We start from the raw sequence: 22,061 nt of genomic DNA on the forward strand, positions 1-22,061 counted from the left end.
TTGCAGTGCCTCTAAAAGGGTGCACTTGGACATGGAATGAGCCACGCCTGCTCACATTCTGTGGGTCAGAGAAAGTCACTTGCCCAAGGCAAAGATCAATGGGTTTTGGAAGTGGGCTTCCTCCATATTAGTGGTGGAAGTAGAACTATTTGATGATCAATAATAATAATTTTCTTAGCAGGACATGGTGCAAGTACTATATTATTAAATAAGACTACCTTGGGGAACATATTGGAATCTCTGGACCAGTTTCATGTACACTTTGAAGAAATCCCATGATTTTCTAATACTCTCCTTACTCCTCTAGGGGAGACATTTTTCCTTTCTTTTCATTCAAAAAAATCAGTACTGTGAGGTAGTATTTAACTATTTAGAAAATAGCTTGTCATTTATCTTACCCGGTTTCAAGATATTTTTAAATATGGTCCATAAAACAGCATAGAAAATTTTAACAGTAGTTCAATCCGGCTGCTAGGACAAATCATATTTATATTCTTCTTCATTTCATTTCTTTATTTTATAAATATTTACAAAAATTTTATAGTTAAAAATATCATTATACAGAATAAAAACATAATAAGAAAATGGGCCTTGAAATGAGAGAAAAGATGACTTGATTTATCAGTGTGTAATAGATGCAGAGCTATTTGGAAATCTTCCAGTATATCAGATAAACAGGCACAGCTTTGATTGCTTATCCTGTCATGCTTAGTCATGCATCTATTTAGTTCCAAGCATATTTAAATCCCTACTGTATTAATATTCTGTCTGATTAAGACAAGCTCATAGAAAGCAAAGGATCTCCTAGTTCTATTGATCCTCAGCAGCGCACTGCAGTAGGGTTTTGCTGAGGTAGATTACCAGTGAGGATTGATTTGTACAGGAAGGGAACGACATAGATATTACTTGTATGGGTTGAAATCATTATGAGCCATATCTGCAAGAAGTCAAACTGCAGACACTGTTTTTCACTGTTCAGCTTTTTTACTGATGCCATATATTTTGACCTAGAAGCATAGTAACTAGAAAGTGAAACATGAAGAAAAATTATTCCCTTTAATACAGTGTAGACAAGTTCTACAGCAGAACTTTATGCTAGCCATCCAGGTAAAGTGACACATAAGTACATTATTTTTAATTAGCATGGATTGTAAAAAGATTTTGCCCAGTGAATCAGAAAAGGCTTTCTTATAGTTTCTTAATACAATCATTCATGTACTATAAACCTTGGGTCAGACCTAAGTTGGACCAGGATACATATTATTTCTTTGATGTCTTGCTTGATATCATAGAATTTTAAATCATAGAGGATGCATTCAGAAATACATCTTGAAACCTTCTCCAGGAGTAACATAGCTGCTCTAGGAAGAGATGTAGAAAGTTTGGAACTTTTTTTAATATGGTAGATGTATAATTGAATTTGTGTTATTGGATGAAAAAAGCCAGAATTGCATAACAGAAAAAGTCCTTATTAGAGAAGACATCGCTTCGAGTTTGAAGACATCCCATGTGTTTTTAATTGAAACACTTTTTAGTAGAAACACTAGAAAATATCCAGAAGTAGAATTGCAGGATTATATGGCATATGAAGTGTGTTTAGAGGAGTAAAATTCTCTGAAAATGTGAAAATCATACCTAATAATTGGTATCACTAGCCGGTGCCATTAATTGCCTTTTTTTTTTTTTTTTACCAACACAGAGGGAAAATTTACCTGGTTTCATAGAAAAGTCACATTCACAAAATAAAGAATTCATAACTTTTCATAAAAAGAATTTTATGAAATCATAACTTAAGGACACACATTATTAATTACTTAAAGTCAGAAATTCCACATGAAACAAAAAAAGCTTTACTCCCCAATTGTGTAGTTGGATATTAAGGAGATGACATACCAACGGCCGGAGTTGTGTCGGTAACATTAAATAAGTACTTGTGTTCTTTAATAAATCTCATGATAAAATTACACATGAGCTTTCCCAGAATCTCTACTGAGTCCCTTTTCTGGGCTTTAGTAGTGGAATTAGACCATGAGCTCCTCTACTAGGTGTGAACTCATTAGAGAATCTTGTGGATCTTTATTTTTATCTCTTGGTATATATTACACATGAAGCATGAAGGAGTTGACTGTATGAATGAAAGTACTGTAACATGTTAATTTCATTTATTTATTTTAAAATCTAAATGCAATAAAATTCACTCAGTGGAGTGTACAGGTCTTTGAGTTTTAACAGATGAATAAATGACTACACTCAAGATACAGAATAATGCCATAACCTTCTCAAAATTCTCTCATGCTGGGCTTTTGTAATTAACTCCCCCCCCACCTCCAAACAAGTTAGCAGATAAATTGTTCTTAATCCCTACACTTTGCCTTTTCTAGAATGTCATATAAATGAAATCATACAGAACACAGCCTTTTCACTTCTTTCATACAGCAAAATGCCTTTGAGACTCATCACTTTTACTGTTGAGTAGTAGTCTGATATATGAATGTATTATAGTTCTTTATCCATTTACTAGTAGAAAAATATTTTCTCCCCCCTCCCCATTCTTGTCAATTATAAATAAAGCCACTGTCAGATTCACATGCAGGTTTTGTAAATATAAATTTTCATTTATCTTGGGAAAATATCTAGAAGTGGAATTAAAGGATTATATGGCAAGTGTGAAGTGTGCTCCCATATTTCTTTAAAAATAAAAAACCTGCCAAACTATTTTTCAAAATGTGTTTACAATTTTGCTTTCACATAAGCAAGTTCTACAAATTCCAATCGTCCCACTTCCTTGACAACACTTGGTGTTGTTTGCCATGATTAGCTTTATTTTGTAAGTCATTTTAATGCATGTGTGGGGGTCTCATAGATTTAATTTACATTTCTTACTGAGCAATGTTGTTGAATATCTTTTTATGTGTTTATTTTACATCCACAGTTCTTCTTTGATGAAATGTCTCTTTCAATCTTTTGCCCACGTTTGTTCTGGGTTGTTTGTTTTCTTACTAAGTTTTAAGGGTTATTTATATATTATGGATATTAGTCCTTTTTTAGCTATATGATTTGCAAATATTTTCCCCCAGTCTGTGGCATGTTTTTCATTCTCTTAATACTGTCTTTCACAAAATAAAAAACTTCAAATTTGTTAAGATCTAATTTATCAATGTTTTCTTTTGGTTCTGTTCTTTTGATTATATATCTAAGAATTCTTCACTTAACACAAGTGCATAAATGTTATCTACTATATTCTCTTCCTAAAGATTTGTAATCTTATTTACAAATTTAGGTCATTGACTTTTTTTTATGCATAAGGTGCAAGGTATGGGTCAAGGTTCAATTGTTTTCCTGTAAAGATTCTATTACTCTTCCGTAAAAGAGAATCTTTTTATCATTGAAATGCCTTGGCACCTCTGTCAAAAATCAATTGACTAGCCCTTCCCCTTCAAAATAGTGGAGTGAGAAGCTTCAGGGCTCTGACCTCCACATAAGCTTTGAACAACTAGCAAGTAATGGCAGAAACATATTTTTAAAAACTCCACAAAATAAATGATTGTAGTAACAAGGGGAGCACTACATCAAGAAATTAAGCAACTTAAAAGTGGCAGGATCTTACTGCACCTTGGCTGGCCCCTCCCCCAGCCAGCACCTATGCAGTACAGAGTCAGCCTGTGATCCCAATGTGGGCCCCTTATCCTGGAGGGAGAAGAGTAACCCTCATGCACATACTGAGAATATGTATGTCTGGCCCAATCTGTCTAGTGGTGGCGAGGGGCTGAAACAGGACACTCATCACAGATTCATTGTGCCAAACCTACCCTGCATGCAAAAGCAGCTCACAGAGCTCTCCTAAAGAGCACTCTTGGAGAGGAGTCAAGGCACGGCTTCCCAGGGCAAGGGATTTTGGCTGTAGGACATATAGTGCAGTGCTCAGGAAAGCACATTCCCAACAAAGTGTTTCCTAAGGAAGAAGGCACATTCGTATCCATATAGATAGGGAAATTCTAGGGACGCATGTAGATGTGCCCTAAGGAAGAAGACACATTCATATCCATGTAAATAGGGGAAATTCTAGGGACACATGCACACACAGAAAAGATAAGGGAGGTCCCTATGCTTTGGTCTTGAGCTATTCTCTAAATTTATTATATGGATAGGCTCTGAAGGAGATCACTTGTAAAAGTCAAACTGCAAAGACTGAGAAAGGGGCTTTCTTTTCTACCTTCTTTTCTTTTTTGTTAGCTTCTGGCATTCAGTGAAAGCTCTGTCATAAAACTAGCTGGACACAAGTTTAAGGAAAAGATGTCTCAGGGTCCAAATTCCAGTGATAACATATTGAAACATCAAAATATAATGATTTCAACAAAAGATTAAAAACATATAAAAAATAGGAAACAATGGTCCAGGCAAAGATATTAAGGCAATAGAAACCATCAATTAGGAGGATCAGACCTGGGACAAACCATACAGAAACTTTTAAAAAGTGGTCTTGGTTGCGTGGGTAGTACAGTGGTAGAATGTTTGCCTTCCATGAAGGAGACCCAGGTTTGATTTCCTCCCCCCAAAATAAATGAATAAATAAATACATTAATGGTCTTAAATATGCTCAAAGAGCTAAAGAAACCATGGATAAACAATTAAAGGAAATCAGGAAAATTAAATAAGAACACAAAGAGAAATCAATAAAGATGTAAATTATGAAAAGGAACCAAACAGAGCTGAAGACTACAGTTACAGAACTGGAAAATTTCTTAGAGAAATTCAACAGCAGATTGGAGCTGACAGAAGAAAGAAAAAAGGATCAGTGAACTTAAAGATGAGGAAATTGAAATCATCCAAACTGAGGAGTAGAAAAGAGAAAGAATGAAGAAAAATGAACAGAACCTGAGGAATCTTTGGGATACCATCAGGCATATAGATATACACCTTGTGGGAGTTCCAGAAGGAGAAGAAAGAAAGAAAAAGTTAGAGAGAATATTTGAAGAAATAATGGCTGAAGACTTTCCAAATTTAATAAAAGACATGAATATACAAAATCTAAGATGCTCAAGAACTCCAAACAGGATAAACCCAAACATCCTTACACGGTGGAACATTATAACCAAACTGCTGAATGCCAAAGATAAAAAGAGAATTCTGAAAGCTGCAAGAGAGAAAGAATATGTCAATTTCTCACCCAAAACCATGAAAGAAAGAAGGCAGTGGAATGACATATTTAAAATGCTGCCAGCAAAAATTTGCCAACCATGAATTTTATATCTGGCAAAACTCTCTTTCAAAATGAATGGACATCTCTGTCTCTCTGCCAGACCTTTAGTGTAGGTGCTTGAGTCAAACTCATAAGGAGTTCAGCTGAGTTTTGAATTATTTTTTTGCTATACTGTACCACCACATACCACAACTATACCAACACAGTGCCTCATGGGATCCAAAATCTTCAAGTGTTACCTGGTGTTTAGGGTGGAACCTGCTTCCCCAGAAGTTTTGTCAACATCTGCTCCATTGTGAACTTTAGATCTTCCATTTTTCTATGACTAAGTGATATTCTTTGTCCCAGTGATATTCTTTGCCAACGCTCTTCTAAGTCTCAGAGAAGTATTCCATTCTTACTTGTTACTCAATGCTTGTTAGTTGGTGTCCAATGGCCTCTGCCTCAGATATACAAGTGTTTGCATCCCAGCTCTCCATGTAGGTGACAGTTTCACCAAGATTTCAGGTTAATTGCTTTTCCTGTGACCGCAGCTCTCTTATGTGTTTAATAAATCTTGTGACTTTGAAGATTATCTGGGCTTTTGATGTTGTTGTGAGGTTATGAATAATGCTTTTTTTTAGTTTCCTACAACTCAAGCAGAGATGTAACAGGATGGTAAAGGGACTTTTGGTTTCTCAGAGCTTCTGCTGAGGCTAAAAATGGAGAATAAAAATGAATAAGCACCCTCACAATTTAAAGGAAATTACTAAAGTATCCTGCCCTGTGATTCTTAGCCATTCAAGTATCTTCAGTCTATGTTTAAAAGAAGATAGAGCGGGTCACAGTGGCTCAGCAGGCAGAGTTCTTGCTTGCCATGCCAGAGACTGAGGTTCATTTCCTGGTGCCTGCCCATGTAAAAAAAAAAAAAAACAAAAAAACAAAATAAGAAGAAGATAGAAAATTTTAGCAATGAGAATTTTTTTGGAGAAATAAGGAATAAGGGGATTCATGTACTCCTTGACATTGTAGTATAGAAACCAATGCCTCATTAGGATTTAGTCTCCAGACTAGAATAGTCTAAAAGACTAAATTTATCTGGATCAATCCCTGATGGCAGTGCAAAGTTTCTGGACTTGGCTCATTCTGAAAGGTCTCCATCCAAAAGATCTTTCTACCAGGGCAAAGTGACCCCATCAGAAATGGTTTGTCCCAAATCATCCCTGAGGAAGAGGTGGAAGAGGTCTGGTGAAGAAAGCATTGCCTGCATCAGGGGAAAATTTATGTGGTCCCACTGGGTATATTTCAGGATCCCAAACCTGTGCTCCATTGGAGGAGCCAGTATTTGAGCATCTGCTACATGGAACACACCTATGACAGGTTTCAGTGGTACCAGTCAAGATTGCATTGTATTTCAATGAAGCTAATGCTATATACACATTAAAATCCTGAAATTTCGCTGCATTTTATATTTGATTCTATCTCATATGCAATTAAATATGATAATATTCTTTACACCTTTTCAGCTGCTCCTTCAGAACTTGAGAAATCAGTATCAGAAAAGTTATTGGGAGAGGAGGGGGGAGAAAACAGCCATGAATCTCCCACTACTCATGTATGGAATCACATACCTAGACTTACTGGAATATGGGAGGAAAAACTTTATTGGATAAAATAAGTCTTGACTTTAGATTTGAGTAGATTTTTAAAAACTTAAAAATGATAATGTTGGTTAATATCTGAAAGTGATTAAAAATCATGAGACTTTATTGGTGAGGGAAAGAGAATATAGAGCAGGCTTGAAAGGCAGTGGTGGAAAATAAGTTATAACTTGCCTTTATCCTAATATTTTCTGACTATCATGTTTAAGAAATAATTTACCCAATGAATACATCCATGATCTAGAGCTTGGATGATGCCTAATGGAGACATGCCCAATAAACAGATTGCTCCCTAAAAGGAAAGAATCTTTAAATTCTTTTATTATAAAACATGATATGCTTCCTGAGGAGTGAAAATGAGAGTGGATTTTCTTCACCTCTGTCATTATATAACCCAGGGTTGGTTACATATAAGATTATCAATAAGCATTCATTATTTGAGAATGGTGATCAATGAATGGTGATCAATGAATGAAACTGTGGAAATCTACAGTAGAAATTGAGGACAGGAGTGTGTTTTGCCCACTAAAGCCTGACTGATGGAACTTTGTTTAAATCTGGAAAGGTTTGCATCCTCATCTCTATCTTTATGAATCTTCCCCATTCTTCGAATGTATCAAGGCACACATCTTCCAAGAATATTTTTTCACAATCCAGAGAGAATAGATCTTCTCACCTACTATGAGACTCTCATCTAGAGCTTATAATTTACCATGCAATTGGGTATGTATTGAGCTCCCTTGAGCTAGTTTCAAGTTGGTTGAAAAAGAAAAAAAAAAGATATTTTATCTCTGAATTTCTAATAACTATAGAAATTATTTTATAGTTAAGAATAAATACACTAATTTATTGGTTAAACTGGTCCTAATTTATGAATTAGTTAAAGAAAAGAATATTGAAGTTATCTAGGCCCTCTCATGTACCCCAGTGCTGGGTATTTTCTCATTTTTCTCTCATGATTAACCCTATAAGTATGTGTATCATTGTCCTTACTTCACCTATGAGAACGTTAAGGATAAATAGATGAAGTAATTTGCTTACCTATTTATTACTTAAGAACCCATGCTTTATAGCAAATGTTGTAATTTATAAACCAAAATGGGCCCCTAGCACAGAGTCTGGCACAGTGTATGCACTTAATGCATATTTGTCAAATGAATGAATAAATAAAGAAATGAGTGAATTTTGGTAAATCGAGTCAGACTCACCACTTCATTTGTTGGGATGAGTTGTGTGATATTTTATCAGTCATTTTTTCTACATTATTAATGTTATCTGTGGTAAAAAAACTGAATTATATGAAAACTTTCTATACTTTAGTTAGTATCAGGGGAGATGAAGCTCAAATATAAAAGTGCTATTGAATTATAAACTATTTTTATAACTTCTCTTCTGAGTATTGCCGATGTGTGAGCTAATTAAGTCTCTAAACAGTCATCTAAATGCCCTGAGAAGCTCACCATTTAAAGGAACCTCACAGTGAATCCTTTTGTGAAAGTAAGAAATAAATCTCCCTCCATCCCTGCTTTTTCTCTCTTTTCCTTCTTTATTCAACACATTTATGTACCCAAAGGCAATACGTTTGGGCTGCGAAATGTTGAGATGAAAAAGTCAAGGTCTCCATCCCCCAGAAGCTTATACAGATACAATGAAGAACTCATAAGTAAGTATTACAGATTTTTGCATATTGGCATTTCTCAAAGCGGAGCCCAAGGGAATGCGCTGCCTTTGTGCTATTGATGTTTCTTCCTTTCTGGCTCGCTCATTCTTTGTTTTTGGCTCTGAATAGATGCACGTCTGTGTGTGTGTTTTAAAGTGCAGTGAACTGCACAGTAAAGTTCTTTTTCTCTGCAGATTTTATAGGTGTAACATCTCAGCCCACACAGCCCACCTGCTCCAGTCTCTGTTTCATTTTAACAACTGGTGTTTTTAACAGTGGTGCTGATTCTGGATTAGTTGCTGAAGCATGAAGCAACCAGATAAAGCTGAGCTACCTAGCCTGTGGAGGGGAACGTGCAACCAGCTGTCCCAGTGTCGGCAGCCAGACCTCCTGCCCTGTCAGAAGAAAGAAAGGGCTCTGGCATGGCCGCAAATGGGGAGAGAAGTAAATAGAAGAAAATGTTTGAGCTGCCAGTATGCTTAAACACACACACACACACACACACACACACACACAAAGACAAAAATGCTGTAAAGAAGAAAAACCTTCTCAGGACACAAGTGTGGTTAACACTTATGGTTTAATTTCACAGGAAATTTCTAATCTTTTTTTCAGAAGACATTCCTTACTGGACAGTGACATTTTTCCTGGCTTCTGTGTGACCTCTGACCAACCTTCCAGGTAGCTCTGAGGCCCAAGAAGGACTCTCTTGGACTGGACAAGTGGGAACACTATTTGATAACTTGGGATATCATACAGAGAGGGATTCATGAGAATCTCAACTAAATAACATATTGAAGACTTCAAAAGACCATGCTTGATGCCCTCCTACAACGGCCTGCCACCTCTTCCCACTGAGAATGAAGGGGCATTTCTCTGTTAGTCTTTTGTCTCTTCTTGCCTTCCCAGCCACATTACTGAACCTTCATCTTGTCTTCTCTGGACCCTTAATAGCCTCTCCCTGCAGATGCTGATTTTGCTGTGGTAGCACTTGTGCTGTTTAGAAATATGTGGTTTCTTTTTCTGCCTCTGGACTTATGATAAGTTTGCATTCCTGAAACCATTAAAGCTTAGCACATCCATGTACTGGCTGTGGCCAATGAACATGAGGGAAAGTAACACATCACGTCTGTGAAAAAGCTTTAAAATCTGGTGTATGCTTCACCACATTTTTTTTCATCTGACATGGTAACCAACAATATTCTCAGTAGTCACCATTGTATCACCCAGAGTCCAAGAGTAAAACTCATTATAATATTGTACATGGACCTGCAAAAGAACATGTATAAATAGCAGGAAGGAGACATAGATAATTGTTTGAACCTATCCTGATTAATGCAATTGCCTCACCAAACAGAGCCAACCTCCCACTATCATATCTAAAAATGTCAATTACTTGTTTTCATGCCTCTCTTGGAACCAGGGCTTGGCCATTCATCCATCCTAGCCAAAGTGGCTACAATCTGCAGCGGTGTTTCCTACAGCCCAGTGACAATGTCTCCAGCTAATGGTTAAAGAAGTTCTGCAAAGTAAAATAATACAGCCTGTCACAGTCAGGTTCACGTGTCAACTTGGCCAAGTGGTGGTACCTGTTTGTCTGGTTGGGCACGTGCTGGCCTGTCTGTTGCAATAAGGACATTTCATAGAATTAAATCATGATCACGTCAGCTGCATCCACAGCTGATTCCATTTGTAATCAGTCAAGGTGTGTGTCTTCTGTAATGAATGATGCTCAATCTAATCACTGGAAGCCTTTTAAGGAGGATTCAGAAGAGACAGGCTCTCTTCCTGCTTCGAATGGCAAGCCTCTCCTGTGGAGTTCGTCCAGACCCTCCCTCAAAATAGTTGGCTTCACAGCCTGCCCTGCAGATTTTGCACTCTGTGTTCCCACAGTCACGTAAGACACTTTTATGAATTTTATATTTGCCAGTGTTCCCCGTTGATTCTGTTTCTCTAGAGAACCCTAACTAATACACAGCCTAAGAACCAAAGCCCTCTATTTCTCCAGTTTAGTCCAGGAATGGATTTTACAGGGGTTGACAAAGGATGGTGGGCCCAATCTAACCCATCAGCACCTATTTTTGTAAATAAGGTTTCATTGGGACACAGCCATGCCCATTCATTTAAATATTTTCTCTGGTTGGTTTGGAGCTGCACTGGCAGGGATACATGCTGTGACACACCTCTATGGCCCACAAAGCCAAAAATATTTACCATCTAGCCATGTACAGAAGAAATTTGCTGGAAGAATACTTTAAATCCTGCAAACATATTGACTACCTTTAGTGAACTTTCCAAAAGCATTTAGAAGATTGGAGGTTATGTCTCCTGAGACGTGCTTAAAATGAAGCCATTTTATATACCATATGCCAGACTCTAGTAGTAGATACTATGACTCCTTTGAATTAGAAAGTTTCATAATCCCCTCCCTTGTGTTGAGGCTTTGATATTTGTGTTTTCCACAACCCTTTTCCTAGCTGCGATTTGACTTCTTGCATACGAGGCAAAACTTGAAAACTTTGGACAATTCCCATTGGCTGGGACAGTCTTTTCCTCTCCTTTTTTGCCTGTCTTTAGCAGGTGTCAACTTTAAGATCATCTCCTCAAGGAGGCCTAGCCTGATTCCCCAGATAGAGTGATGCCTCCTTGATTTATTCTCTATTAGCGTCTTTTATTTCCCTTTTGGTAATACTTACCTCATTCTCACTGGTAACTTCCCTTCCTTAGTAGACTCTCCGCTTCATAAAATTGGAATCTGAGCCAGATGCCTTTACACCTTGCACCATGGGAACTTGGTACAGTGTCTAAAGCAAAGGAAGTATCCCATGAAGATGTTAGTGCTGACCGGATACCAGGTAGAAGGCTAAAGGCTGGATTGCAAAAGGTAACTGGTTATGTGCTTTCAGTAACAATAATGCATAGAAATCAGGGGTGTAAAAAATATAACTTACTTTATTTCTCCATGTCCAAATTAAATAGCTTTTGTGCAACAACTCCATTTCTGCTTGTAAGAGGATATTTAACTTGTCAATTCCAGTACTTCAGGACCTCAGTTTAGAGTTTTATTGCTTCCACATTGAACACTATGATTTGGTCAAAGTCCTTGCCTTCTCCTTCTTACCTTTAAGGGTCCCAGGTATTGTCTTGGCTGTGGATGAGGGTATAACAAGCTCATGTTAAATGCTAAGTCTTGGGTTCTCTTTTGGATGGTGGATTCTGTTCTCACTGTAGACCAGGTTGTGTGTGCTCACTGTGTGTGCTCTCCACAGACCCCGATCCTTATAGAATAAAGGATTCAGTAAAGAAAGTTCTGCAACTTTCTTGTTAGGACCACATTGCACCCTTGAGACTACTGGCCAGTTCACAGCCTTTAAGGTACAAAAGGGGGTTGTGGGTGGGTAGAATTGATCAGCTTTTCCAAACAACACAAGTTTGTGTGGCCTCTGTGAGGGTATGCTCAGATAAAATTTCTACCCACAGTTTGGAAGCTTGGGGTCCCTAAAATGCTTTCCTATATTGATAACTCACCTTTGGCTCTTCTGTCCCTGTTGATCTGTGTTTGATCTTCACTCAAACAGGACCTATTTCTTGCCAACTAGAACCCATTCAATCTCTGACTTCAGGGTCTTGATTTCTCATGTTTTGTTTTCAGATTTTTCCTTCCAGCACATTTAAGCCTTCTTGGCCCTATCTCAACATTGTTGAGATTGACCTTACTGAGCTGGGTTTTCCTTAGATCAGATTCAGTAACCACAGTCATGAATTTTTCTGTGAACACCTCCTGCAGCTAAAGCCCAGCATTTCCAGGACCTGCCTCCTTCCCTGTCTTCAACTTCAGGAAGTAAAGTGTTAAAGCTAGAATGATGAATGGCAACTGGCCGGGTAGAAAAAATGCTGGCAGGTAAATTAGCAAAATATAGGTGCTTCTTCTACTTTTTCCTTCTTTTCTATTTTTTTTTTTTTTTCTGTCAGAATGGAAGACTTGGCATGGGGCTAAACTATCTTCTGGAAATGTCAAAGGGCTCAGGCACATGTCCATCAGTGTGCTCGTGTGTTTGTTATCAGTCCTATCCAATGGAGGCATAAAACACAGACTTTTTCTACTGAGGAAGATCTTAGAGATCTCTTTGACTAAACACCTTCATGTCCCCTCCTTTGATGCAGAATGACGGTAAGTTGGAAGGGAACTTTGGGAACATCTAAGATATTCAATTTTATAAGATCGAAAAGCATAGGTTGGGACAGATGAAATTACTCAACCGTGGCATTACTCCAATACAGTGGTTTCAAACTTGGGTATACATTTGTCATCACTTGAGAAACGTCAACGAGACTGGTCCCTGGGTCTCTCCCCCCACAGATTCTGATACGCTTAGTCTGGGGTGCTGTATGGGTATTGAGAAGTTTTAAAAGCTCCCCAGGTGATTCTCATGTGTAGACAGAGTTGCGAACCCCTGAGCTAGTTAGTGGCTAGCTAAGAAATTAAACACAGGTGTTCCATCCTGGGACCCACCATGAATAATTATTTTTCAAGAGGAAAGACTTGGATTTCTCGCATGCCACAGTGTCATGGAACGTTTGAGGAGGAAATCGCAAAGCCATGTCCACCCCTCGGCGACTCTCAGTAGTTTGTCTATAGTTTTTGCCATCATCCCCAAACTCTTCCTTCTGCTCCACAGTAACATTTTAACTGCAAAATCTGCACAGTGATCCTGTTTCAGTAGCCTCTGGAGAAATCACAGTGCTTTTCTCATAGAATAGAACGCTTAAGGATTTACTAATAAAAGGAAAATTAAAAGCATGCTTTATGTTACCAAACAGAAAATTCTCACAAACTGAGAATTTTAGGTAAAGTCTTTATTCCAACATGTGTTCGGTGAAGTAGAAGAAACCGTAATAAACATGAACAAATCAGATGACTTAACAATAATCCACTGGCATACACCTCTCTTTTGCCTCCATAAGCTGTTAAACTTTAAAAGAACACAAAAATAAGCCATGGAAAAGCCTATAGCCCTTTATAAATTAAGCTGCTGGTAAACCTTCCTAGCAGAAACTCAGTATTTTAGGCAACATGGTAGAGTCAAAATAAAAAATCAGAACTCATAATTGATTAAGATCAAGTCACTGTTTCTAAAGTTTGATAAAATGATTGCAGAAAGACCACCCTATCAAGTGTACGCACACAAGTGATAACCATGTTGGAAGCTTCCAGACTCCTTTAAAATTTACCTTCCTAGGGTTTGTCAGACAAATAAAACAATTTGGCTAATAGGAATTTCTGCAGTGCTCTCACCTTCTGTGTTGTTTAAATTTATCTACTGGAAGCATTAAGGTGTTTCTAAAACAGAAAAGAAACACTGGCTTTATTTTCTCCCATCTTTTTTCTTTTTGAAGTGTACAGCAGATTCTGAATAAATGAAACTTTACAGTAATATATCCATATTTAATTATATCACAGTTGACATCACACTTTCATGCCCAAGTATTTGAATTATTATAATTGTTTTTGGAGGAGCAGACAATTTTTCTCACTGAAAGATTATTGTGTCTTCCTGACATCACCCGGCATTCCTAAACCTATCCGAGTTCATTTCTTCCTTTTTTGTATTGTGGTAGCACTTTGTGTTTATCCCCATTACAGTATTTACTACTTTGCAATATTAAGTTTTACATTTTACATTTTGATTGACCTACTATTTATGAGTTCCTTAAAAACAGTTACTATGTTTTTAAACACTTAAGGCAGTTGACAGGAGGTAATTGGTAAATGCCTGGTGAACTGAACCAGGTCACACTGCGTTCTTACTGTCCTTCCTTAAACCCATATGGATGCCTGTTGCACTCTCCCTGAAGCCCTCCCATGGCTCTCTATCTTTAACACATTAAATACACATCACGCTTTGTGTAGTGCACACAATCCTGCCCCCAGCCTGGCTTATGCTCCCTCCACTCCCATTCCCTGCTTATCAGTACCTGCAAAGTATCTGTCTGATTTCTATGCCTCCTTTCCTGTTCTTGTGCGGTTTGCATTGCCTGAAACGCTTCCCTTCTTTCAGTGTGAGGTGAAGGTCCTTTTTTCTCTCTCATCTGTGAGACTCTCCAGAAACCACCCCCTACACACACACACACACACACACACACACACACACACACACACACTTACCACTGCAGGCAGCGTAGCTCTCTCTCTCCTGTATCCTACCCACCTCTCTTGCACTCATGGCTTCCAGGTTGTAGAAATATGTCCTTTAATTCATTAAGTTGCAAACTCTCTGAGGGTAGAACCTTGGCTTTCCGTCCTGACTCCAGCCCAAAGCGCAAGTCTCAGCGAACGTTTGCTCAGTTGATTAAATGCCTGAATGTAACCCTATTTTTCAGATTTTACATGCCACTAAGGTAGCTCAGGAAAGCATCAGCTTCCTTCCAGGACACCCATGAGTTCTTCTTGTCTAAGACAGAGAAAGACAATGGAATGAATTGGGTTAAATCCAACATTGAAACCAAACTCTGATGTCTGTGAAGGCTCATTCTTGCTGAGTGGGCTAGCCATTTCCCTATGCACTTGTATATTTTCACAGATACATTAGGTTAAAACAGGAAGAGGCAAAACAGTGGCCTTCAGCTTTCAAAGGTTATGAACAAGGATGTTCTAAATTCAGAGGTATTAAAAGTGCTGAAGGTGAAGAAAGATGCTTGCTTAGACTCTCCCATAAACTGAGGAGTTTCTTTAAGAAATAAGTGATGTGTATTAATTACTAAAAATTAGTTTCAAAGAAAGAAACATGCATATTCAGTCTTATGTAGGTTGGAAATTTGGGGATATTTCCTGTGAATTTGGGATTTTTCCTCAAACAAAATATGTTCCTCATTTTGGATCTCATTTTTGAGAATTGCTACTACAATTAGTTGTTACTTAATATTATGATATAAATATATCTTCGTATTTTTTCAAATACTTTATAAATAAATATTTAGCTGGTTTCTAACTCAGGATGTAGGGAGCTAGAAGGAGCTTCATTACTGCCCTTACTTACAAAAAAAGAGATCTAAGATCAAATTCATGATCTTTTAAAAACTCTTGCCTGCCTAGAGGCTAAGAAAGCACAATGCCTGTAGGGAGAGAGGAGATGTGATATCTACATAAAGAGTTCGCTAGAATAGCTGGCAAATCAGTGACAGCAGAGAGCACTAACAGGATAGTATGAAACCTTTGGGGGCCACGAAACCAGTGTGTTTGTGCATGTGTGTGTGTGTGTGTGTGTGTGTGTGTGTGTGTGTGTGTGTGACAGAAAGAGAAAGAGAGAGAGAAGGGTTTAGGGGATAGGCTGGGTGTCTGAACACTTTGCAGGCTCTTTATCCATGAACAATTAACATAGCTGATTACTCATATAAATAATTCGAAAAGGCTTTGGGAAGGGGTCTTATTTTGGCTCAGTTCTCAGGGAAGGGAACAGATGCCAGGGGGAAGGGCAAGAAACTGCCCTAGAATCCTTCTTTTCCAGCTCTAGTAAAGAACAAAAACCTTACATTGGATTTGTGGGAATGAGGGAGTTGGGGGTTGAGGAAAAGTCAAAATCATTGGCTTCGGGGCATTGGTGACCACTCCCAGCAGCTGGGCTCTGGGACAGGACTTAAGGAGGATAAAGAACTGTCTTGGGGACTGGCAGGATAAAGGGTGAGCCAGGCAAGGGACTGGCTGGAGAATTTACCTGAGAAGATCTCACCTCCTAAAATCCAGAGGCAAGGCACATGCTTTATCAGAAAATCTGAAATCACCTCTAACCCCTTACCTAAGAAATTTTGAATCAGTATTAAAGAATTTTGATTAACAAGTATTAGCAGTACACTGCTGTGAGGATAGGAGAAGAATAAGAGGCACAGCAGGGAAAAGAAAGAAAACACAGAATTAAACAGACCCTCCTCTGGCAAGTCTTCCCCAACTCTAGATACAACATTATCTCTACTGGAATTTAAAGACACACACTAAGGCTGAGTTCTTACTAAAGGAAAGCAATCCCATCTTCCTGCAGTAAAGATGTAGCAGAAGAAAAGGTGTACTCACTTCCTCTCTACTTGTCTTACATGTCATACCCAACTTTCAACAAGATATCATGAAGCATACCAAAAGGCACAAAAGAAAATAACACTTTTCAAGAATTAAAGTAATTCTCAGAACCAGACTCAGATATGACATAGATGCTAGAACTACTTGACAAGGAATTAAAAATAACTAGGATTATGATGTTAAAGGCTCTAACAGAAAAGTTGGCTAAATGCAAAATTTGATGGGTATTCCAGCAGAGACATTGAAGCTATCACAAAGAACTAAATGGAAATGCTAGAAATGAAAAACACCATAAGAGATAAGAATGCCTTTGACAGCAGGTCCATATGCTTCTTTACAGCAGGCTGACTGACTCGGTTGCTTAATGTTTCCATATATTAATAAAGTATTCTCTATCTTATCTGCAGTTGTTCAGCATTCAATTTTTCTAATATAGAAATGTTCTATAATAACTCGCAGAGCTCTGAAATTGTATGTGTCATGTCCTGGCTTTCTGCTAATATTGTTTGTTTCTTTGCAAAAGCATGGGATGGATGAACTAGTTCTGCAAAAACCTGCCCTTGGTGGATTTTCCATGAGAAAGATTTTTTTATAGACTTCAGTGTTTTTAGGTATGGAAAAGACTATCTCCAGGGAACACTTGACTCTATTACCCAGAAATCGTTTCTTCTACAGTTGTTTTCAGTCTTATTGTCCAATTTCTCTATGCTACAGCATCTGGAATTGGCTGCCTATGAACCTGTCTTCGAGGGTGGCAGAGGGGTGTGTCATGGAGATTAATCCTATTCTGAACAAAGGTCTGGTAGAAGAGGAAACGAAAAAATAAACTAAACAGAGAATTGTAAAATGAGTTTCGTCTCCCTCGCTGATTCTAGTGGGCTGATGACGGAAGTGCTGTTCTGAGAAGGTCTTTGAACTTCTCTCCAGATTCTTCTAGAAACAGTGCCACATTCATTTAGCAATATCTGTCAGTTTCTCTTGTCTTGTATTTGTCAAAGCATCCCTAAGGGGTGGAGGGAGTATAATTTTAACTTGAAGTATTAAAGAGAAGAAAATATATTCCTGGGTTTTCAACCAGAAAGCAAAAGACTGCTGAAAAATATATCACGAACTTGAGAAATGGCTCTGTAGGAATAACTGGAAAGCTTATAAAGTTTCCCAATAAGTAGGAATGAGAATAGGGACTGGGCAGTCACTGTGTGGGATAGAAATGGATGAATGGACACATTTATGCACCTCTAGAGTCAATTTTCTGGAAAACAGGGGCATAAAGAGTCCCATGAGTATTCTAATAAACTCAAGTTGCTTTATTTAATAATATAGCTACGAATTCTAAATTATATTGATTACCTATCAGTATGTACTTCCACTAAACAGGGGAAAGAATACATATTATTCTCTCCAACTACTTCAGTCATTTATGATAGTCTTAAAGTATATAGCTTCCTTAAAATGAGAAACAATTTGACAACTAAAAGAGAAAAATACAGCTAAATAAAAGATAGGCAATAATTTAGTCTTCATATATAAATATGTATGACCGTTGTGTTCATCCACATGAAGTGAATATTAGTTTAATAAATGAAGCACTATATTAGGACATATAATGTTTTTCTCAGAAGGGAGATATATATGTTTTAGATGAGAATCAGACAACCACATAGACTTGTGTTAGTCTATTTTAATTCACTTCATACACAAACCCCATTATGTATACAATTGTCCAATATTTGTTTCATATTTGAAAACAGTAACGTGTGGGAAACTATTATCCAATCTGGCCATGTGTCAACAAGGACAGCTAGTGATTCACACATAAAAATCCCTTTTAGAGACTATTCAACTCCCTACAATTGTTTTAAAATGTCATTAAAAAATCATTTAAACATTTAAATATCATTAAAACATTTTAACTGGAGAGTAGAGCTGATCACTTAATGATGCTCAGTGGGGTGCATATTAAGGAATTTAATAATGGGGTTTTCTTGTCTGGTAGCTGTTCATAAAATCCAGGTGTATATCATGACAGTAGAGCCTGTGTGGGGTGGGATTGCTAAGGAGTCATAGGCACAGGTGTGTCCATATGTGAACCACGTGACCCCACCCTTCTGGAAAGAGCAAGGTATATTTCCAACACAGACTTTTTTTGTCAAGGCTATAAACCAAGTGACAAAAAAAGACTGAATTAGATGATGGTGAGTACTAGGGTTTTAAGATGAAACAGATTTAGTACTCAGAGTCAGTTGCATAACTCCAAAACATTATTATGGAAAGCAAGAACAAAGAGCCCTGAGGAGAAGTCAAGATACAGAGAGGGAAAAATAAAGATGATGCAGAACACCCCTGAACGATCCTGTAATCTTTAGAGTTCATAAAGAAATCCATCCCATGAGATTCTTCTGATTTCACCTGATGATTACCTTCCCTTCACCGTTTACTTAAGCTAGTTTAAGTTCGTATCTTTTAAAAAAAATAAATATCCCAGGGTACAAGAAATATAAATAATAGCCAAAGTAAAGATTTCTTTTAAATTCAAAGTATTGCTTTCCAGAATCTTGACAATAAAGAAAAATACATGTAAGATTCTGACAGGAGAAGCAGCTATGGAGGTTGAAAAACATTTGATTAATTTCAGATGATCTCAGATGATTGAATATATAGCATACAAATATTATCAACAGTGGGAACACTTAACATGAATTTACAAACTTTGTCTTATTTTAGATGAATATAAAACGAATCACCTTGTTTTATCAAGTATGTGTAAAGATCAACATAGGCAAATGCTAAAGATCTAGGTTTGTTATAAAATTTAAAAGCTTTCTTAATGCATCCTGATATCTATTTTGTTTTTCTAAAGGGAAAACTATTAAGGGGTAAGCATGGACCCAGGAAAACACTGGATGTGGAAAAAAAGATCTACATAATGAAATTGGTACCATCCATTTGGGGATGGTAGAAAAACTGATTGTTACAGAAAAGAACAAATTCTCTGATGAGGGGTGGGGGTGGGTATATAAAAGGTTCATTTTGCATCATAACAAGACCAAAGGATTGAGGAACCTGACTTAGCTTACCATGTTCCTCTCAACCACTGGATGTTTCTATAATCTTGAATTTTTCTTAACTTAAAAATGATCTTACAAAAATCTGCTGCTATACTGACCTGTGAGACCTAATTTAGGTTCTAACAGTAATAAATCACATTTTATGCCATATAGTATTATTCAGCATATTCAGTATATTATATATATATATATATATAATTACATTCCCCATCCACTGGAATCCATCCAATATATATATTACATTTCCCATCCATTGGAATCATACATACCTCCCAAATCTATAATAAGTACCATTTCAATTTGCTAAAGCTGCTGGAATGCAATATACCAGATTGCCTTTTACAAAGGAGATTTATTAGATTACAAATTTACAGTTCTAAGGCCATGAGAATGTCCAAATGAAGGCATCAAGAAGGAGATACCCTTTGTGAGGAAAGGCTGCTGACATCCAGGGTTCTTTTCTGTAACAATCAGTTTTTCTACAATAAAATTGTATTTTATCAATATATATACTCAATATGCTGAATAATACTATATGGCATAAAATGTGATTTATTACTGTTAGGACCTAAATTTTATATATATATATAAGCTTTAGTTTCCTAGGACACTAAAGCAAATATCAGGAAATGTGTAGGGTTAACAAGGAGAATTATTTGTTCATTGTTTTGATATCAGGAAAATGTCCAATCAAAGCATCATCAAGGTGATGCTTTCTTCCCAAAGAACTGCTGCTAGTGATCACTGGGTCCTTTGCTATATGGCAAGGGACATGACAGTGTCTATAGGTCTCTCCTTTCTCTTCCAAGTTTTGTTGATTTCAGCTTCTTGCATCCTTAGCTTTATCTCTCTCTCTCTCTCATATATATATAATTCATGAGAATCTCATTCTCTTACAAAGGACTCCAGCATTAGGATTGAGACCCATCCTGACTGAGGTGGGCTGAGATGAAGTAACCTCATCAAAGGGTCCTACTTACAATGGGTTCATACCCACAGGAATGGAGTAAATTCAAGAAGGTGTTTTTCTGGAGTGCATACAGCTTCAAACTACCACACCTTACATCTGTAAAAGTTAGTTACTCTTTCATTCATTCATTTGAAAAAAAAAGTATATTTACCATCCACTATGTGAGAAATTATGGACTAGGAACTGGAAAAACTGCAGAAAATAGGATAAGGCCCTTGTCCTCAGGAAACTTAGAGTAGAAAGTGGGATACCAACACAGATATATGCTTTGATGGTAGGAAGGACAGCATGCTATAATGTTCCCACGTCATGGGAACTTAATCAGTATCAGGAGTCTCAACGGGCTTCTGGAAGGAGGCACCTATTAAGCAAAATCCTAAAGGTAAATAGAATTTCCCCAGATGAAAGTTGGGTGAAAGGAAATTAAAGATATAAAATATGACTTTTATTGATCATTTATTATGTCCCTGGGACTCTTCAAAGACCATTAGAAGTATAACAGTACTTAGTACTTGTGCTGGTTTGAATCTGTTACCTACCCCAGAAAAGTCCATGTTCTTTTAATCAGGCTTGTTGTGGATGAGACCTTTTGCTTAGGTTATTTCCATGGAAATGTGGCCCAGCCCATTCCAGGTGTGTCTTCATTTCCTTGCTGGAGTTCTTTATAAGAGGATAAAAGGCAGAGGCATTTTGAAGAGGGCTTAGAGAAAGTAAATGCCCCAGGAGAAGCAGGAAGACCTACAGGGCAGAGAGAGCCATTTTGAAACCAGAATCCAGGAGAGACAGGCCACCATTGTCATCATTTGTCTTCCTGTGTGACAGAGGAGCCCTGGATGTCAGCAGCCTTTCCGCACAAAGAGTATCTCCTTCTTGATGCCTTCATTTGGACATTTTCATGGCCTTAGAACTGTAAATTTGTAATCTAATAAATCTCCTTTGTAAAAGGCAATCTGGTATATTGCATTCCAGCAGCTTTAGCAAATTGAAATGGTACTTACTATAGATTTGGGAGGTATGTATGATTCCAATGGATGGGAAATGTAAGGGGGAAGGTAGGGTGATTTTCCTAACGATTAAAATTATTCAACAATAAAACAAGCTGCTTTTAGAAACAGTGAGTTTCTCTTTTATGAAAGTAATCAAGCAGTGACTCAGAACCAAAACAAGATGGAGTGATTACAGCCCTGGGTGGAAGATTGTATTTTGTCAGATCTTTCTAAGAGCCTTCCAATCCTCAAATCTTCTGACACTGAAATTGCATCCTAGAAGATTTATACAGCATTATATTTGTTATGATAATGTACTTGGATGGTGACTAATATTGTTATAATGTGCTAAGATCTGATTAATCTGAGTAATAATAATATATTTTGGCAACAAAATGGAATGCTGAATTTCTAAGCATTTGTCATATCACCAAGAAGCTTCTATCTCCTGAGGACAGAGGATTGTAAT

The sequence above is a fragment of the Tamandua tetradactyla genome, chromosome 3 (assembly GCF_023851605.1).
Source record: "Tamandua tetradactyla isolate mTamTet1 chromosome 3, mTamTet1.pri, whole genome shotgun sequence".
Classification (NCBI taxonomy): domain Eukaryota; kingdom Metazoa; phylum Chordata; class Mammalia; order Pilosa; family Myrmecophagidae; genus Tamandua; species Tamandua tetradactyla.